Here is a 21,190-nt window from a genome sequence, read left to right as displayed (position 1 = left end):
TCTGCAATGAGAGAAGCCCACACACCAGAGAGAGCAGCCTCCACTCGCTGCCCCTGGAGAAAAGACCACGCAGCAACCAAGACCCGGCATGGCCAAAGGTAAATAAATAAATAAAATTTTAAAAAGAGAGAGAGAGACAGTGTCCTATGAGGGTGAAGCACCCAAACGCAGTCACACTCGAAGGCAATCTACTTTCAGACTTAACTGTTTATCTAAGCCAATCAATCCCCCTTTTCTTCCCCCGACCTTTAACTATTTTAAACCAGGATTCAACCACTCACAAACAACTGATGCAGACACATCAGAGGCCCTTTGGGACCTTGGCATACTCACCATTCACGTGGTCTTCTCACAGACCCCAGCATGATTTTTTTTTTAATTGTTTTGATAAAACTAAGCAAAATTGATTCCCAAAGTCTCATGGGAAAACTCACAGCGACAGCTGGAGCCAGCTAAGCACTCTCACTTCTGCCCTCAAGAGTGTGTGGATGGGAGTTTTCCTCACGGAAAGCTAACCCGGAGACTGTCCTTACCCAAAGGTCAGAAGGCTGTTCCGATACTTTACGCTTAGAAAAGTCCTTGACGAGCTTCCCCCTGCCCCTTAATTGTAGTTTATGGTTTTTCTGATTGCATGTCTTCGCTGTGCAAGTTTTGCCGTGGCCGAGAGCCAGTGAGGCAGAAAGGCTTGACCAGGAACAAAGCGAGCAGGTCACGAACACTTCCTGATGTAAGTTCCCAGGTAAGAGGAGTCTTTTGCAGGTGATCTTTGGGGTATGAGTGGGGGGATGGGTGAGGTTTGTTCTTTTATTTCTGGCTGTGCTGGGTCTTCATCGCGGTGCCCAGGCTTCTCATGGCAGGGGCTTCTCTTGTTGCAGAGGATGGGCTCCAGGGTGCATGGGCTTCAGTACTGGCACATGGGCTCAGCAGTCGTGGCTCACAGGCTTAGGTGCCTCGAGGCGTGTGGAATCCTCCCAGACCAGGGATCGAACCCGTGTCCCCTGCATTGGCAGGCAGATTCTTAACCATGGGACCACCAGGGAAATCCCTGGGTGGGGGTTTTAAGAGAACCATTTGCAGGCAGCACATCCCCAGGAATCTCGTTTTACCCGGGACATCAACCTGCCCACCTGCTTCCCTCGTGGACACACACAGTCCAGGACTGGGAGACCCTCCCTCTTGCTTGCTCCCGAAGCAGACAGAAGAGGAAGACTTTTAAAGAGCTCCAAGAGCTGCTAAGAACAAGAACACTTTAAAAATCAGAGGGAGGAACCCATGAGGAGAACCGTCTCCTCACGGTTCACTGACTTCTGGGGGCTAGATTCAGAGGGAGTGAATAGCCTTTCTTTAAAGAAAAATGGTTTGGGGCGCTGAAGGGGCCTGGGACTCTGTCGGAAGTATTTGCATCTGCAGACTTGCCCAGACAATACCAGAAACAGACTCAGGGAGCATGCTGCTGTGAGAAGAGTCCCTGAATGTCTGTGAGCCTCAGTTTCCTTATCTGTAAAATGGGTAAACAACAGAATCCAGATTGCTATGAATTAGCACTTCTATGCATCAGGCACCACATAAACGCACGTGTTAATCCTGCCAGGAACCCAAGAGACAGTCACTAAGAGGATGCCCATTTCACAGGGATGGAAACTGAAAACCAGAGAAGAGAAGGGGCTGGCCCAAGGTCACACTGCTTGTGCCCAAGTTAACTCAAGTGCGTCTGACCTGTAATTGGGTGAGCTAAATCCCGCAATAAATCTCCTCTTAAAAGAACATTGCCCAACCCAGTCTATCTAGATAAACCAGCGATCCTTTCCTTTTTTATGTTAATAAAAATCAAGGTATACTGTGAAGATTGTAAAGTCAGAGTGAGATAGTACCTATAAAAACAACAAAAAAAATTCATCTAGGTATATACTGGGTTGGACAAAAAATTCATTTGCAGAACCATGTGGGGGTGGATGGAAATGACAATGGTAATAAAAGTAAGAGCAGTAACTGTAATAACAGCAAGCATGTGTATACTGCTTACTCCATGCCTGGGCACTGTTCTAGGCACCTTACACGTATTAGTTCATTTAATCCTCACAGCTAATCTACGAAAACAGTGCTGTTATTATCCCATTTGACAGACGAGGAAGCCGAAGCACAGAGAGGTAAAGGCCTTGCCTCAGAACTCTCGGCAGGTACGTGGTGGAGCAGAATCTTGAACCTACATTGCTAGACACATTTTATTTTTCTGGGCTCCAAAATCACTGCAGACGGTGACTGTGGCCATGAAATTAAAAAGATGATTGGTCCTTGTTAGAAAAGCTATGACAAACCTAAACAGCGTATTAAAAAGCAGAGACATCGCTTTGCCCACAGAGGTCTGTCTAGCCAAATCAGCAGCTGGGAACGTGTGAGCAATGCAAACTCTTGGGCCCCTTCCAGACCTGCTGGGTGGGGGTTCTGGGCGTGGTGTGCAGCCAGCTGTGGAGGAAGAGCCCTCGGTGGTTGGGGGGTGCTGCTGCTTGCTCAAAGGTGCTGTGTTCCCACCAACCTTCTCAGGAAGGGAGGGGAGGCAGGAGCGGGGCAGGGGCGGATCCCCAGACACTGGAGTCTCGTGCAAGGAGAGCCCCTTCCCTCCTTGGCAGAGCTGCGTCTTTCCCTTCTGGTTTCCCCAGAGAACCCACAGAATGCCTGTGATTACAACAAAATCCTCTGTGCGACCCAAGGGCAGAGCGGGTGACACGTGAGCGGAGGACCGAGGTTCCCAAGGCTGCGGCAGCTGCAGCCCCAGGCTGAAAGCAAGCCCACCGTCTGCCCGCTGGGAGGTCAGTGACTCAGACTCCATAGCCCTGACCCCTTCTGCAAACCTCGGGGCTGTGTGTCATTCCCTGGAGGGTCCAGGGCCCCCAGCAGGTGGCCAAGGTGGCCTCAAAGTGAGTCTCCCACCTCCTCAGGGATGGTTTTCACGTGACCCTGACCCAAGGCCACCAGGAACACCCACCCGCGCTGTCCGGTTGCCAAGGGTGGGGGCCCCCGGATGCAGCTCTGGGTTCCAAGTCCGTGGGCACGCTCTTGAGCAAATTGCAAATCACCTCTGCTCTCTGGACCTAGGTTTCCCCGTGGGCGGAAGGAAGAGGCTGGACTGTCTCTGATTTGGCCCTTCACCCCCAAACTCTCACATGCCCTACTGGCCTACTGTGTGCTGGAGGGGAGCCGGGGACACACCATGTGGTGCCTGCCCAGGGGGCACCACCCACGGACATGCACCTCTGCTTGGGAGCCAGGGTAACAAAACCCTCGCTGCCCCAGGGGACGGAGCCCCAGCCCAAATCAAACCCACAGCGGCAATCCGCCCTCGGGCCGTCAACCCAAGCTTCCTCTTCCTCCCTGAAGCCCTGGGTCAGCTGGGCGGGGCGAGGGGGGCCCCTCCTGGGGTTGGGGGGCCGACTGTGAACCCTGGACAGCAGCCTCGGCCACCCTCCCGACCTCCCTGGTGCCCCCTCTCTTCACCCAGCCAACATGGCTCACCCCAAGGCTCCTGCACCTCCACGGGGCACGCGTGGCTGGTCCCCGGGGGGTTCTGATGGGCCTTGAGGGAGGATGTCACTCGCGGCCGAAGGAAGTGGGACAGAGGAGAGCGAGGAAGAGCACATCGGGGTGTGTGCATGGGGGAGGGGAAGGGGAAGTAGCCCAGTAGCCCAGGTCGGGAGGGAGAGGACAGACAGACGGACAGGGACGGGGGTGGGGGGGATGCGGAGAGACAGAGATGGGCCAGAGATGGAGGGCGAGAGAGGGACGAGGGGAGACACAGTCAGGGGAGAGACCAAAACCAAGAGGGAGACAGGGATGGAAAAGAGAGGCAGGGCACGGCAGAAATAGAGACCCCGGCAGAAATAGAGACCCCGGCAGAAATAGAGACCCCGGCAGACAGCGGCCGGTGGGGAGTGAGAGCCGTGGGGAGCTGCCTGGAACAGGAAGCTTGGCTCCCCAGCGGCCACTGACCAGGGACACACACCCCACACCACCAGAGCTAACGGGGTTCTTCCCCGCCCCCACCCTCGGCCCCGGCTCCTGGGACTTCAGGGAAAGAGCAGATGGGGGGGGGGGGGGAGGCTGCTGCTGGTCTGGCCCCCTCCCAGCTTCCCCCTACTCTTGCCCCGGGGCTCCCCTCCAAATTCTGACCTGCCGAGGGCCACCCTGGTGACAACAGCTACACCCCAAACCCCCTTTGGTGCCGTCTACCCGATACTCTGGTTAAATGAATTCAGTATCGTTAAAAACATTTTCAAAGGAAACTCTGCCCCCTCACACCTTCAGTTAACAACACGCCCTAATTAAAAAGTGACTGCAAAGAAGACACGGGAAGGAAGCGATCCTTCTGCTTCTTGGCTGAGGCTGCCACCAGCCCAAGGACCACCCCACACAGCCCACCCCCAGGAGCCCAGCGGGGGGGTCTGCTCTTTGCTCATCCATAGGACTCCCTGGAGACAAGCACTGAGTTAGCACCCACAGCAGACCCTGTCCAGGAAGCCATGAGAAGGTAGAGGGGAACTTGGAGAGGAAAACTTTTTCCTTCGCCAGGGTAAATCCAGGTTTTCTGACACAGCCAATTTTTAACATTCTCTCATCCCCAACATACACACACAGACAGAAAAAAATCTGTGTTGTGAGCTGTACCAAACCAACAACGCCAGTTTTGTGCCTGTGGTTCCCTTCCCCTAGAAAACCTTTCCTGCCCTCCTCAACTCAGCTAACTCCTATTGGTACAATTTGTACCCCCTCCTCCAGGAAGCCTTCCTTGACTGCCTCCCAAGCCCATGTCAGGTTCCTCCGGGTGCTTAGCAGCCTGAGTGGCCTCTCAGGCTCACTGCCTCCTCCACTGGAAGGCACAGGACTGGGCATTCCCCACGTCCCCTCGACATTAGTGGTCAGCAAGGCCCCCAACTCCCAGCACCAGCTGCATGGATTATTTGTTGACTCAACGGGAGAACAGACAAAGAAGTGAAGGTATCCGAGTGCCCTCGGATGGGTTGAAATCAAAACAAAACCTCTGTGCTCCCTGAAGACTTTCCAGGCAGAAGCTCTGATGTAACAAGAATGTACTCACCTGGCACCACTTGGCCTCACCCACTTCCTGGCCCCCTAGACTCTGCATCTGTGACCCAGCCAATCCGAGCCTCAGTCTGTCTCACCCATAAAATGGATACAATACCGAATTACCCCTAAAGAGCTAAGTACCCAGGAGGCCCTCAAATGTTAACAGCAATCCTTTTTATGATAGCCTTATATTCACCAAATCACAAAACACTATTACTTGAGTAATATGAGTAGATGGAGGTAGTCAGACTACCCATAAAGGGCCCAATAGTTGTTATTTTCAGGACTTCCCTGGTAGTCCAGTGGTTAAGACTTCACCTTTCAATGCAGGGGCTGTGAGTTCAATCCCTGGTCAGGGAGCTAAGACCCCTCCATGCTTCCTGCCAAGAAACCACAACATAAACAACAGAAGCAACATTGTAACAAATTCAATAGACTTCCTAAAAAAAGCACTAGTGATTTTTTTAAAAAACTATTTTCAGGTCTGGAGAAGGCGTTGGTGCCCCACTCCAGTACTCTTGCCTGGAAAATCCCATGGATGGAGGAGCCTGGTAGGCTGCAGTCCATGGGGTCGCTAAGAATCCCACACGACTGAACGACTTCACTTTCACTTTTCACTTTCACGCACTGGAGAAGGAAATGGCAACCCACTCCAGTGTTCTTGCCTGGAGAATCCCAGGGACGGGGGAGCCTGGTGGGCTGCCGTCTGTGGGGTCGCACAGAGTCGGACACGACTGAAGTGACTCGGCAGCAGCAGCAGCAGCATTTTCAGGTCTGTGGACTGTATGGTCTCTGTTAGAACTACTGGACCCTGCTGTGGTAGGTGGAAGAAGAGTGGCCCTGTTTCAATCAGTTCAGTTCAATTGCTCAGTCACGTCTGACTCTTTGCGACCCCATGAACTGCAGCACGCCAGGCCTCCCCGTCCATCACCGACTCCCGGAGTTTACTCAAACTCATGTCCATCGAGTCGGTGATGCCATCCAGCCATCTCATCCTTTGTTGTCCCCTTCTCCTCCGCCCTCAATCTTTCCCAACATCAGGGTCTTTTCAAATGAGTCAGCTCTTCGCATCAGGTGGCCAAAGTATTGGAGTTTCAGCTTCAGCATCAGTCCTTCCAATGAACACCCAGGACTGATCTCCTTCAGAATGGACTGGTTGGATTTCCTTGCAGTCCAAGGGACTCTCAAGAGTCTTCTCCAACACCACAGTTCAAAAGCATCAATTCTTTGGCACTCAGCTTTCTTTATAGTTCAACTCTCACATCCATACACGACCACTAGAAAAACCATAGCCTTGACTAGACAGACCTTTGTTGACAAAGTAACATCTCTGCTTTTTAATATGCTGTCTAGGTTTCAATAAAACTTTATTTCATGTTTCAATAAAACTTTATTCATAAAAGCAAGCTGTGGACCAGATTTGGCCCATGGGCTGTAGTTTCCTGACCTCTGATCTAGGTTGTCACTGCTTCAAGTGTGGTCTTTAGACAACAGCACTGGAGTCCCCTGAGAGCTGGGCCTGCCCCCAACCTGCTCAGTCAGCATCTGCGCCTTGGCGAGATCTCTAGGGGATTCGTGCAAGTGTTCAAGTTTGAGAGGTGTGGTGTGTGCTCAGTCACGTAGTCATGTCCAACTCTCTGTGACCCCATGGACTGTAGCCCGCCAGGCTCCTCTGCCCATGGGATTCTCCAGGCAAGAATACCAGAGTGGATTGTCATTCCCTTCTCCAGGGGGTCTTGCTGACCCAAGGATGGAACTGGCGTCTCTTGTGTCTCCTGCATTAGCAGGTAGATTCTTTATCACTGAGCCACCCTGGGAAGCCCCAGTTTCCCAGTTGGGCAGCTCAGGTCAGAGATGTCATTTTCTCTTTTTCTTTTTGCCGCCTCAACTGGAACATGTGCTCCGGAAAAAGTGGGACCTGGTGGCTTCCTGAATCTTGCACCCCAGCATCTGGCTGAGAACTTGCCACGTGTCCTTATTTATTTAGAAAGTTACTGAGGGCTCAGTGTGGCCCAGGACCAGGTGCAGCTGACTGTAGACATCGCCCCGTGGCTCTCTGTGCAGTGACAGGTGGATGGCTGACCTGCCACGGCGGCGACTGGACTTGGGGAGAGTGGGTTCGAATCCTGGTGCTGTCACCTCAGGCCTGAGTGACTTCAGGGAAGTGACTGGAGTGTCAGTTTCTGCGAAATGAAGCTGTCAATAGAGAAGTGTCTTTCTGGCACCCTGTGAGGACAGGGAGAGGGTATGGGATGGTGCTCCAGCAGCTGTGAGGCGGCGCGGACGTGCTGGGGCAGACACAGTCGCCAGTCCTCACGGCAGAGGGGCCTCCATCAATCGTGTCCGACTCTTTGCCACCCCATGGTTTGTAGCCAGCCAGGTTCCTCTATCCATGGGACTTCCCAGGTAAGAATACTGGAATGACTTGCCATTTCCTCTTCCAGGGGATCTTCCCGACCCAGGAATCGAACTCACATCTCCGGCATTGGCAGCTGGATTCTTTACCACTGAGCCCCCTGGGAAGCCCTAGAGAGACCTTGCCTGGCCCCCACATAACCCTGTGGGCTAGTCAGGGACCTAGACCAGGTAAGGCCGGACCCTGGGGCCCAGAGAGGGACTGCGGGATGGGGACAAGGCCGTGTTAAAAGCCTTGAGGGGACTCTCCTGGTGGCTCAGTGGCTAAGACTGTACACTCCCCATGCAGACAGTTCAGGCTCGATCTCTGGTCAGGGAGCTAGATCGCACATGCCGCGACTAGAGATCCCACAAGCCTCAACTAAGACCTGGAGCAGCCACATTAAAAAAAAAAAAAAGCCTTGAAGGTTTACAGTAGCAGAAGAGGTAAGAGGCTTCAGTCTCTGATGACCTAGAAAAGCAGCGCTGGAGGAACTCCTGGACAACACTGAAACCAGTGGTTTAAAATATATATTCGTATTTAAAGCAATGGATGTGCTCATTCAAATGACACCCAGGCAGACCCCTGGGGTCCTCAGAGCCCGGAAGGTGTGCACTCGGCCAGGGACCCTCAGTGCTGGGGCACGGCGGGAAGAAACCAAGAGAGCCCAGGCCACCAAAGGGGCAGCTTCAGGACACTCTAGTGTGGCCCAAGCTCCTGAGTTTCCCTAAGAAGGGAGGCTTTGGCATCATTCTCTAAAAATATTCGAATGTTTTCTCCTTGTAAAATAAAACATCGTGGGAGTATACAAGAGCCACCCTGTGGGGTGAAGCCGTTGACTGGCAGCTTGTTACAGCCCTGCCTACCCATTTCACAGGTGGGGAAACAGAGTCTCAGTGGGGGCAAGCACTCTGTCCAATGTCACACAGCACTCTGGAGGCAGAGCTGGGACTCAGCTGCCTCTGAGCTCTTGCCCAGCCTCCAGCTGTTTATGAGACTAGGGGGAGCAGAGGGACACCGAGGTGGGGAGGAGAAATCTAGACCTCACAAGCCAAAAGCCCTGCGTGTTCTGTCCATCCGGGAAGCAGTGTGGATAGAAGGGCAGAAAAAGGGATGAACATTAATAACATGCAGTAATTTTATGATAAATTTTATGATGAAATATCTAAGAATAATTCTATAATAATGTAATAAGAGCAACTGAGATTTTCTGTATGCTAGGCATGAAGACAGGGTATTGAGAGGCAGGTAAGATGGTAATTAACAGTGTAGACCCTGGGGGCTTCCCTGGTGGCTCAGTGGTAAAGAATCCTCCTGCCAATGCAGGAGACAGGAGTTCGATCCCAATCTGGGAAGATCCCATCTGCCTCGGAGCAATGAAGCCCCAGCGACATAGCAACAGAGCCTGTGGCTCTAGAGCCAGAAATCCTGTGCTCCACCTCGAGAACTCTGTGCACCGGGATGAAGAGAAGCCGCCACTCTCCGCAACTAGAGGAAAGCCGCGTAGCAATCAATACCCAGCACGTAAAAGGATAAAAGGAAAAGTGCGTAGACTCTGGATTCAAACCCTGTCTCTCCCCACTTCCCAGCTGGGTGACCTTGTGCAAATGACTTTGCCTCTCTGTGCCTCTGCATCAAAGTATCGGAGGAGGACGAGTGGGAGAATTAAGTGAATTCAAGCACAGAAAGTACCTAGAACACTGCCTGGCACTCAGTGAGCCCTGTTGACACTGTATTTATAATCACTGCCTCTGGACAGACGGGGAAGCTGGTCTCACAAAGCAACACGTTCAAGTGTCTCTGAAGAGCCTGTCTGACCCCAGGGGCCTGGCGTTTCCCCTGGTAGCAGGGTGGGCACTTTACCCCCAAGCCCTCCCGTTAACACCTGCAGGAAGTAGGTTCCAGCTGCGCCTGTATTCTGCGGATGAGAAAACTGAGGCACTGGGGAGTCAGCCAGGGAACACCTCGCCCTCCTGTGGAACTGGAAGGATTCAAACACAGGCCCGGGCCCTCAAAGATGCGATGGCCCAGCCCACTCTCTGGCCACAGCTGCCTGGGTCAAAAGTCTGGTCGATGTGGGAATTCACTTGGCGGCCCAGACATTCTCCTTGGGGCTGTGGAAGCCCAGGGTGGAGGAGACCCAAGCAGGGGGCGTGGGAAGCAGCAGGCACCCGGGAACCTACCCTGGAACCAGACAGAACAGATGTGTCTGCAGAGAGCGAGGAGCTTTGCAGGCAGTTAGGACAGGTGGCAAATAGGGAGGCCTGGAGCCTGCTACCCAGACAGGTTTCCACTCCGCCGCCTGGCAGATCAAAGCCACAACGGCCACACCCGGGCTTTCGGGTCAGTATCAGCTGCTTTTGAGCTGTTACTCTTGCTACAAATTGACCCACGAAGTCATGCGGATAACGCACCTGAGCGCTTTACAGATCCCAAGGTGCTACTGCATTCAGTCCACGCCCATTCCCCAGCGGGATACACTGAGGCCCAGCAAGGGGCAACCCCTTGCCTAGCCACCAGCCCAGTGTCCATTTCCCCAGGCTGCCTTCTCCATGCACAGAATTCAGGATTTTAAAAGGCCGAGGGAGGGAAAGAATGCACAAGTGAACAAAAGCAGGAGGGACTGGACATGGCCACCAGGAGGCCGGGTCTCCACGGCCCTCCCAAAGAGCAGCTGCCTGGGTGGGACGAGGTCGGTGGCTGGGACCCCAGGATACACAGCCCAACGCCAGCTGAGGTTCCTGAACCAGCGGACTACAGGCTGAACCTCAGGAAGAACTGGTGACCTTCAAGCCCCCTTGTGGTCTCACAACACCAGGGCCCTCTGACCTGGGCTCTTCCTGGGCAGCCCTGTCTTATCCAAAGACAAAGAGTGTGAGGGACGCGGTGCGCGTCCCAGGTGTGGGAACAATGATCGAAAAGAGGGACACGGGTGGCCGTCACTCAGGACTGCTGGCCTCAGGCCCGGGGGGCGTCTCTGGAAATAAGCAGTGGCCCACTTAGGGTATATCTAACTTCCCCAATGGCTCAGGCGGTCAAGAATCTGCCTGCAGTACAGGAAACTCCGGATTCGCAAGTTCGATACCTGATTCAGAAGATCCCCTGGAGGAGGAAATGGCAACCCACTCCAGTATTCTTGCCTGGAAAATCCCAGGGACAGAAGAGCCTGGCGGGCTACAGTCCATGGGGTTGCAAAGAGTCGGACGAGACTAAGCATGAATGCAAGATAAGGGAACCTCGTGGCCACCAGAGGACGTCACGGGGGTATGGGGTGGAGCACAGGCAGGGCCAGACTGCACTTCTGAACCCCAGGACTGTAGTCTAGGAAACCCTCCAGAGGTGTCCCTGGCTTCCACGTGGAGCCTCAGCCGTCAAGGCACTCCTCCTGGCCTAGGGTGGGGGGGTCTGAGCCATCCCCCTTTCCTTTCAGCCCACACAGAGGCCCCTGAAGGCACCACCGGATCGTGTGCCGGGTCCTGGGGTGGGCACTGCAAGCCCCGGGATTCCTTTCCTCACGGCCTCCCCTGGTCCCACTCAGGATCTGGCAGGAGGAGCCTCAGCAAATATTTCTGGCTGTTACAGGAGGTCACGGTGCACATGGACTCACCTAACTGCCCCAGTCTTGATCTGTTTCCCTTCCTCAGAGTACCCGGAGTTCCCAGTTACTCTGCTAAGGAAGAGCTTAATTTCCTGTGCTTCAGTTTCACCTGTGTAAATTTCATGTGCATTAATTTCACATGTGTTAACTTCTAACTAGCAGGGGTCAAAGCCAGTGATTTGGAAGATTTCAGCTGCTGAAAACTAAATTTGTTCAAGAGCATTAGAACCCTCATCTGCTGCTGATAGGATTGTAAAACAGCGAAGCTGCTTTGGAAAACGGTTTGGTGGGACCTCAAAAGGTGGAACGAACAATTACCATATGACCCCACAATTCCACTCCTAGGGCTGTACCCCAGAGAATTGAAAACATAGCCACACAAAGACTCGTACAGGAATGTTCACAGCAGTACTATTCATAATAGTCCCCAAATGGCAACAACCCAAATGCCCATCAGCTGATAAACAGATAAACATGATTTATTCAATGCAATGGAATATTACTCAGTCCAAAAAAAAAGTAATGAGCTACTAAAATAGGGACTTCCTTGGTGGTCCAGTGGCTAAGACTCCATGCTCCCACTGCAGAAGTCTTGGGTTCAATCCCTGATCAGGGAACTAGATCCCACATGTTACAACTAAAGATCCTGCTGAAATGAAGACTGAAGATCCCACATGCCTCAACTAAGATCCGGCGCAGCCAAGTAAATATATTTTTTAATACTAAAATTAAAAAGTAATAAAGTACCGCATACTAGCACGTGGATGAAACTTGTAAACATTCTAAGTGAAAAGCACCAATCATAAAAGGCCATCGTGCATGATTCCTTTTAGAGGAAATGTCCAGAATAGGCAAATCCATAGAGATGAAAAGTAGATTAGTGGTTGCCAGGGGCTGGGGGAAGGAGGGATTGGCAGTGACTGCTGATAGGCCCAGGGTTTCTTTATGGGCAGTGAAAATGTTCTAGAATTAGACACTGGCGACGGCTGCACAACTCTGTGACTATCTCAAAAACCACTAAATTGAATACTTTAAATGGGTGAATTGTACGGTATGTGAGTTATATCTCAATAAGGCTATGATTTTAAAAAATTACATGAGATTTAAAAAAATAAGGTGATATAAACACATATATTAAGTAAATAATAGTACAATTGGGAGTCAGTGGGTTAAAATGGTTCACAAGTGACATGATAAACCTTATTTCACAGTCATGGAAACTGAGGCTGAGTGCAGGGGAATGACTCGCCCAGACCACATCACTACTAAACCAGAGTGAGTCACACCAAGATTTGTCCAAACCCAGAAGCCTGGCCTAACCATCAAGCCACCCAGCTAAATGAAAGCATGTGACATGGAGTAGAGGGAAAAGTGTCCACAGCCCAGAACGGGAGACAGACCTGCAAAAAAAGGTTAACAAGCAAGGGCCTGTTAACTCTGTGGGATACCAAACAGGAAGGCCCAGCGATGCCAAAAGACGCTGATGCTGGGAGGGATTGAGGCCAGGAGGAGAAGGGGACGACAGAGGATGAGATGGCTGGATGGCATCACCGACTCAATGGACATGGGTTTGGGTAAACTCCGGAAGTTGGTGATGGACAGGGAGGCCTGGCATGCTGCGGTTCATGGGGTCGCAAAGAGTCAGACACGACTGAGTTACTGAACTGAACTGAACTGAACGATGCCTGTGGAGTGCCCGGGAAGGCTTCCAGGAGGAGATGCTGCTCACGGAGGTTTCTGAAGGATGAGTAGGAGTTTACCAGCTCCCCACACCCGCACCTCCCTTCCAACATCCCTACAAGACACACGGAATCAGGGGGCCTCAGGCTGAGTTTCACCTCTGCCACATCCTAGCTGTGGGATGTAAGGCCGTGGGCACAAGACCTCTCTGAGACTCAGTTTCCCCATCTGTAAAAGGGGAAGAAGGCAAAGTGATCAGCCCTTCTAACTACTGCACTCAATTGGATGGTTCCCACCCTTCCTCACGAGGGGGCGGGCCTCTGAAGTGGGAAAGCTAGACCTCGACCTCTGTCCCACAAAAGAATAACAACAGACTCTGCCAGGTCCGGCGCGCCCAACCTTAGTGACCATGCCCCCTTTCCCTGGCCGCCACTCCCAGTCCTAGCTTTACGAGGCATCTCCCATTCAGCTCACTCCTCCGAGAGCCGGAGGTTTCTGGGCAGTGGGATCCTCTGGTCAAACTCCAACCCCCTCCTAGCGGGTGACCCCCAGGTTCACCAGGGCTGACCCCTTATTTCATGCTCTCGGAGCCCCCCACTCCCCGCTCCAGACAACTATTTCCTTCCCCTAATCCCTCCACTTGAGACACGCCTCTCAACTCCACAGAGGCTGCAAGTTAACTTCCACGCGCCCCCGCCCCGCGCGTCTCGGCGCCCGCGTGGTGGTCCCCGCGCGCGCCGGGGAGGGGTCGGTGGCTCCGACAGCGGAGACACGCTGCTTCCCGCCCGACCTCCCGGCAATACACACACACACACACACACACACACACACACACACACACACACACACAGACGCTGAGCACCTCCCGGCTTCACCGCGGGATCCGGGTCACGGGGACCGGGTCTCCGCCGCATCCCGCGGAGAGCGCACGGAGCGCAGGGAGCGGGTACGGATCCGCGAGACGCCCGCCAGCGCCGCCTTCCTCCCAGCACCCAGCCCCGGAGCCCGGAGCAGCCGGGCCGGGCCAGGGAAAAAGCCGCGAGGGCCGAGGGCTCCCCGGTGCTCGAGGCCGACCCGCAGGCGGCCTCCCGCTGGCGGCTGCAGCCCAGGCCCCCCCACCGCGCCGCCCCGGGGCCACCTACCGTGAGAGGCTAGCCGCGGCAGCCCCGCGCGCCCAGCGACTCCCAGCTCGCCAGCCGCCCCGGCCGGGGGAGGCGTGGCCGCGGCGCCGTGACGTCGCCAGGGGGCGTGCCTGGAACGTGGTCCCTCCCCCTTTCAGGCCCGCCCACGGCCACTCCCCATCTCCCTTGTCCCGCCTCCAGACCGCGCGGTGGGGCGGGGCGTCCCAGGGAGACGGCCCAGAGCAACCCTGGACCGCATGCTGGTTTACCCCCAGGCCTAGGCAGCTTACCACTTTTCCTCCCGTCGGCAGTTCTGTTTAAGAGAATTTCCCTCTGTCTGTATGCCGGGGAGTGGAATGATCGCCAGGAATTGGTGTGAGAGAAGAAAACCAGACCCTGGGCAGAGTGTTTTAAATGCTGTTTGCATAAAACAAAAGAGACGAGAGGGAAGGGCTGCTCTACAGTTCGTATACATCAGGGGTTCTCAAAGAGGGTGCGATTTCGCTCTCTTGCGGGCCGCCCCACTCCCAGGAAGACATTTAGAAAAGTCTGAAGACATTTTAGATTGTCACCGCTGCGGAAGGAGGGGGGACGCTGAAGGTGGGAGTATGTTTCTACTGGAATCTAGTGGGTGGAGGCCTGGGATGCTGCTAAATAGCCTACATGGAGGCGAGGAGGGCTGACCTCCTTCCCCCAAAACCAAGTGCCGTCCAGCCTAAAATGTCAGTAGTGTGAGGTGGAGAATCCCTGACAGACAAGACGAAAACTCTGGGCTGGTAGGTCTCGTCTCAGTCTAACTTCTCTGAGCCTCTGTTTCTCCATCTGTAAAACAGCAGATAATAGACCGATCTGTGCGTTACATCCATGTGGGTTGAATACCTGAAGGAAGGGGAGGAAGGGGAACAGGCTTACTTTTTACTGTGAGCCTTTGTTTTTTTTTTTTCCGTTTGAACTGCAAGCCTGGCAGGCTTACAATCCATGGGGTTGCAAAGAGTGGGACACTACTGAGCGACTTCACTTTGACTTTCTTTCATATATTACCTATTTAAAATAATTTCTATAATAGTTACCACCATAACTGCACACACACACACACACGCACACGCATGCATATACATTGCTGTTGTTTGTATGTGTGCTCAGTTGTGTCCCACTTTTTGCGACCCCATGGACTGTAACCTGCCAGGCTCCTCTGTCCGTGGGATTTCCCAGGCAAGAATAATGGAGCGGGTTGCCACTTCCTTCTCCAGAGGATCTTCCTGACCCAGGGATCGAACCCAGGTCTCTTATGTCTAATGCATTGGCAGGTGGGTTCTTTACCCACTAGCCCCACGAGGGAAGCTCATATACATATACAATTAGCTTTCTATAAGTAATATAATTAGATACTATTTAGGCATGGCTCTAAGCACTCTCTGTACATTTAAACCTTTAATAACCTTGTCAGAGGTCCATTATCATCCCCATCTTACAGATAAGAAAAAAATGACATAAAGATATTAAGTAATCTGTCCATGTCCAGCCAAGTGTTTATTTGTAGCTCGTTCATTAATTCATTCATATGTCCAATAAGTAGTGCCTGCCACGTAGGAACTGCCTGCTGGAACTGGCGAAATGAAATCCCCTGCTTCCATGGAACCAGCTGTTACTGAATAATGTTATATGGTGTTTATCGTGCACATACCACAGGCTTGGTGTGACTCACTGCATGGTGACCCTGCTGGGTGCTTTATAATGTCCCTTTCTGGGTAGAGAAATGGAGATCAAAGGAAGAGAGGTCTGACTGTAGCGACATGCTTTTCCTGAGCACCCTGTGACCCTGTGCTGGGCATGAGAGTCAGCCAGTAACACAAGAGCAAGGGTCCTGCATCCAGGTGGGGGAATCTGAACCCTCCAACAAGCATTTTGTGCGTGCGTGCCTGCTCAGTTGCTCAGACTTGTCCGACTCTTTGCGACCCCGTGGACTGTAGCCCTCCAGGCTCCTCTGTCCATGGGATTTTCCAGGCAAGAATACTGGTGTGGATTGCCATTTCCTCCTCCAGGGATCTTCCCGACCCCAGGATAGAACCTACGTCTCCTGTGTCTGCTGCAGCTCCCAGCAAGCATTAGGGGACTGGAAAGAGGGCGATCAACCTGGTCCAAGGAGGGAGGGCTGGGGTGTTTACACTGAAACCTGAAGCATGGCTCAGGGATCATAGGAGATTGTGTCAGTTGCAAGGACCCACAGGTATAAACATTCAGCAGGAAGGATTGTTGTCATGAAGTGCAGAGTGGACAAGATGTGGGGTGGGTAAGAGGAGGTCAGGGAGGTCTGCAGGGGTGGATGCTTCAGGGCTTTGTGGGCTAGAAGAAGGAGTCTGGTAGAGCTGGAAAGATATGGGAGGCGGGAAACAGAGGAAGAAGGGGCCGGCTTTGCTTTCCGCAAAGATCCTCTGGCTGTTGTGCAGAAGAGGACAGGCAGGGAGACTGTTTTGGAGGCTGTTGAGATACTCTGGGGGAAGCTGGTCAACCCAGCGTGGCTGGGGGCATGGAGGGCGTGTTTGGGTTCTAGAAATATCTGGAAGATAAAACTGGTAGATCTCAGTGGTGGCGCTAAAGAAGGGGACCAGAATGATCGCCTGGTTTCTAGGTTGGACCTCTTCTCTCAGCCCCCCGACTCAGAAAACCCCTTCAGGTCTCAAGCCGACTGTCTCCTCCTTGAGGAAGCCTAACCCTACCCCCAACCCCCACCCCTGGCAAATGTCCTGATGAGATGGACACTGGACAAGGCAGCCTGGGAAACTGTTGTCACTGTGAAAGTGTAGCCAAAAGAGTTTATTCCTGTTTGCTCCTCTAGCCTGTGAACAACTGGGCCAGGGGCATTTTCTGTCTTCCCCAACCTGTCTCCCCAGCATCTAGACAAAGCTGGGCACACAGGAGCCCCTCTGTCGATGGGCCTCGAAACCAGGACGAATAAATGTGGCACGAAGCATGTGGATTCTAAACCCCTTTCCTGAGATGCCTGCTATGCTCTAAGCACCTTATAAAGAGGACATTCAAGCTAGTGATTTACTCCCTCCAACAACCTCTAAGGTTTTATTATCATTACTCCCACTTTACAGATGAGGAAACAGAAGTTCTATCAGGTAACTGGGCTTGATCAAGGACAACAGCTAGTACATGTCAGAGCTGAGATGCAAACTCAGGAGGGTGGTGGGTGGTGGGTGGTGGGAGCAGGGAGGCTGAAGGGGCAGTGGGAGGTGACCCAGCAGCGGGCAGGAGGTTAGGACAGAGGGGCAGGTTCACTTGTCTTGCTGGAAGGATGTGGGGTTACCCTAACTATCTGGGTACCCAGGCTTCACAGAGGCCTTTGATCTTGGGTATCGGATCCAGGTGACTGGCTGTCATGGCAACGTGGCCCTAAAAAGATGCTCATCTCTCTAGGAGCTGCGCAGGGCACTCTAGCAACATGCTCTTTCCCCAAAACTCAGTTGCACCATCTGGCCCTGGCACAAGAGAGACGATGCCTCAGGTGGAGCTCCCACCCACGTCCCGCACCCTGCACACATACATCACGACTTTGTACCGACGTCCCGGTGCTCAAAATGCTGTGGCCTGCCTCGGTCACTGTGGATGGGAGATGCTATTGCATAGCCGAGGTGCCTGGTCTTCCCAAAGGTGTGAGATTCAAAGATTCATGAGCTGGGATCTAGCGTGGAAATGTAGCGACGTCCCAGCTTGCCCAAGCGTTGCATCCTGAAGCCGGCGTTTACAGCAAAACTCACGCAGAATCCAAACCAGCACTGAGAAGCCCCCGAGAAGACTGTGGGCACTGTGGCCACGTGGCCATGTCCAGCTCCACTGGTGTCCCCCAGCGTCGTGCCCGTGAACCGAACAGAAGCTGTTGAGCACCTGATTAAGTAGAAACTGAAAGTTTCTGTTTCGAGGCAAAAATGTGACATCTGTAAGCTCTGAAATCCTGTTCCACGTGGTGAGATGTTCACATTTCAAGAGACACGTAGGAACTAGGACCCAAGGGAGGAACAATAATAGCTTTATAACTCTCGTGTGACCCTCACTCCTGGCCTTTTCAGATGTTCTTTTCTTTTCCTTGTTTCATTTTATCTTGTTACTTATTTTTGCTTGTACTTTTTATTGGTTCTCTGTTTTCTATTACCACATTTTTACTCATAAATTCAGTAGCAAAAGTTAAACGTCTTGATAAAAACAAATTAAATATAAAATAGTTTGTTATTTTCTTCCAAGTTTTTTCAGCTGTTTTTGCCAAGTGTATATATTATGCATCAGCGATGCTAATGTGCACATTTTTTTTAATATAACACCTGTGAGAAAAGAAAAACATCAACAGCTTTGAGTGGAAAGCAATCTGGAAGGTTTAGACTATAAATGCAAAGAAATTTAAGGACTCACTTCACTGATGGATTTCCGGCGTGTTTTCTTTTTATGGGATTCACAAAATTGACATGCTGAAAAAGTTTTTCCTAAATATTAATAAATTTAAATATAACATATTTATATATAAATATAAAAAGGTTAAAGTAGTTCTCTCAATAAGTATGAAATAACAGTTCTAAGTGATTAGAAAGTAACTGTTATATTCAAATGGGTAGTATTTCTCTTTGCCTTTCTTGGATCATAAGATCATGTGGCATCTTGCCTTTGATGAGGTCTAAGCACTGAAGAAATATGAAAAGTTGGGTCTGCGTGGCTCATACAATCCCACTGCAGCAGAGTTTCAGAGCTGTACTCACACACCTTAGGAACTGAGGATGGCCATCTATGTAGCTTGATACTGGCCTTCGAGGACCGTGGACACTTAGAGACGCATTGCAGAATCATTGAGAATCACGGAACTCTGGAAACAGAGTCCCAGCATCAGAATCTTGAGGCTGGATGGACTTGTTTATGCTGCCATTTTACAGATGGCAAGAATGACTCCTGGGTACAGAAGCCATTTGCCCAACATTTGGTAGCTCCTAGCAGGAGAAGGCAATGGCACCCCACTCCAGTACTCTTGCCTGGAAAATCCCGTGGATGGAGAAGCCTGGTAGGCTGCAGTCCATGGGGTCGCGAAAAGTCGGACACGACTGAGCGACTTCCTTTTCACTTTTCACTTTCATGCATTGGAGAAGGCAATGGCAACCCACTCCAGTGTTCTTGCCTGGAGAATCCCAGAGACGGGGGAGCCTGGTGGGCTTCTGTCTGTGGGGTCGCACAGAGTCGGACACTACTGAAGCGACTTAGCAGCAGCAGCAATAGAGCAGGACTAACACCATATCTCCTGATTCCTACCCAGGGCTCCTACCTTCTGGTCTGAGACAAGACACCCTGACTTCAAAGGCAAGAGGCTGGTCAGATTGGAGGGTGGGAGAACTAGGGTGGGAGGAAGAAGGAAAATGCATGTCCCAGAGGGGAAGATCTTCAGCTTTGAAGCTCAGCAAAACCACAGAGTGGGGTGTCATGAGGCCCACTTTTCTTTCCGGCTTCCTCTTCTGCCGCACTCTGCATTCCCTTCTCACCCCCGACCTCCACCCACTCAACCACCAAGCTCCTCCTCCCACTTTAATAAGCGTCACATGGACCCACCACACGCTCTCTCCACCTCTGTGCCTTTGCCCATGATGCTCCACGGCTGCCGAGTACAGCTGTACAGGTTGGGCACTGCATAAGGGTACCGTACTGACATCATAGACATCACAGATTTATACCAATACTTTCTGGCAGATGGCAGACAAATGTCTTCTTTTGTTTGTTTTATTTGGCTGCATTGGGTCTTAATTGCAGCACGCGGGATCTTTTCATTAGGACACACGGGCTCCCTAGTTGTGGTGCACGGGTTTAGTTGTTCTGTGGCGTGTGGGATCGTAGTTCCCCAACCAGGGATCAAACCCACGTCCCCTGCATTGCAAGGCGGATTCTTAACCAGTGGACCACAGTGGAAGTCCGGGCAGTCAAATGTCTTGAGGAAGAAGTATCTTTTCATCATTTGCACAAAGGTGCGATGTAGGCTAGCAGGGACCCTGCTGTTTGCTTTGCCTGGAATGCCGTCTCCCTCGTTCACCACCAAGTAAGCTCCCACTTCATCCTTCAAGGCCCCCTTCAAATACCCTCTCCTCCAGGAAGATATCTGTGGCAACATCTCCCCCAGGCCTCCTGCAGAGATTAATGATTCATAACCGGTCAAAGCTGCTTGATATGGGAGTCATGCTGCCTGGTGTGGATTTCCAGCACAGGGCATGTGCCATTTGTAGCGGGAGAGATGATGCTAGGTGGAACTTGGACCCAGGACTAAATCAGATACAAGGAAATAACCCTCTTTTGACTCTTCTTTGATTAAATCAGGGAGAAACAGCTCAGTTTGGGCAAGCACTTCTTTCAGACCTCCCTCCGACACTTGCTCATCGCCCATTTCATCAAAGAGTGAGCAGGCTGCAGGCCAAAGCTTAAGCAAGCAGTGGTATCTGCTGATAATTCAGTGCTTGGCCTTCTGTAAATTATATTTATTTAAATGACTGCTTCCTATCTATGGCATAGGAGGCCAGTTTTCCATATCCTGTAGTGTTATCAAGTTTTACTTACAAATCAGTGCATTTAAGCACACAATGCTATCTATTTAAACAAAAATGATAAGTAACAAGACAGGTGGTAAGAAGAGAACGCAAAAAAAAAAAAAAAAAAAAAAAAAATCAGAAGAGTAGTACCTGAAGGAGAAGAATTTGAAAACACAGATTTTTTTTAAGACTGTGACTCTGGAACCTGACTGGGTTCAGATCTTGACTTGACAGCTGTGCGACCTTAGGCAAGTCGCTTTCCCTCTCTGACCTTCAATTTCCTCGCTTGTTAAATAGGAATAATTATACAATACTGGCCTCCCAGAGTCGTTCAAATGCTGAGGCTGAAACTCCAATACTTTGGCCACCTGATGCAAAGAGCTGACTCATTTGAAAAGACCCTGATGCTGGGAAAGATTGAGGGCAGGAGGAGAAGGGGACGACAGAGGATGAGATGGTTGGATGGCATCACCGACTCATCATGAGTTTGAATCAACTCCAGGAGTTGCTGACGGACAGGGAGGCCTGGTGTGCTGCAGTCCTTGGGGTTGCAAAGAGATGGACACGACTGAGTGACTGAACTGAAGAGTTGTCCAAAAGATGTACAAAGAGAATGCAAAGAACTTAGTGGTACTGGCTGAGTTCTTTTTTTTTTTGAGTTGTAGTTTTTTAAACTTAAAAAATTATTTGATTTATTTGGCTGTATCAGGTCTTAGCTGCAGCGTGTGGGATCTATGTTCCATCATGTGGGATGTTTTGCTGTGGC

The 21,190-nt window shown here is 51.7% G+C and overlaps 1 protein-coding gene across 1 annotated transcript in view; it reads right to left on the bottom strand.

Annotated features, from left to right (window-relative positions):
• The window catches only part of TPST2 (tyrosylprotein sulfotransferase 2), a 54,565-nt gene extending 40,565 nt beyond the window's left edge, over window positions 1-14,000 (bottom strand). Inside the window, exon 1 of the mRNA XM_027566439.1 lies at window positions 13,895-14,000. The gene's annotated coding sequence lies outside the window, so the exon portion shown is untranslated. The remainder of the gene's footprint in view (window positions 1-13,894) is intronic.
• Between the last annotated feature and the right edge of the window lie 7,190 nt (window positions 14,001-21,190).

Source organism: Bos indicus x Bos taurus, chromosome 17 (genome assembly GCF_003369695.1).
Source record: "Bos indicus x Bos taurus breed Angus x Brahman F1 hybrid chromosome 17, Bos_hybrid_MaternalHap_v2.0, whole genome shotgun sequence".
NCBI classification, from domain to species: domain Eukaryota; kingdom Metazoa; phylum Chordata; class Mammalia; order Artiodactyla; family Bovidae; genus Bos; species Bos indicus x Bos taurus.
This window is presented reverse-complemented; position numbering and strand designations above follow the sequence as displayed.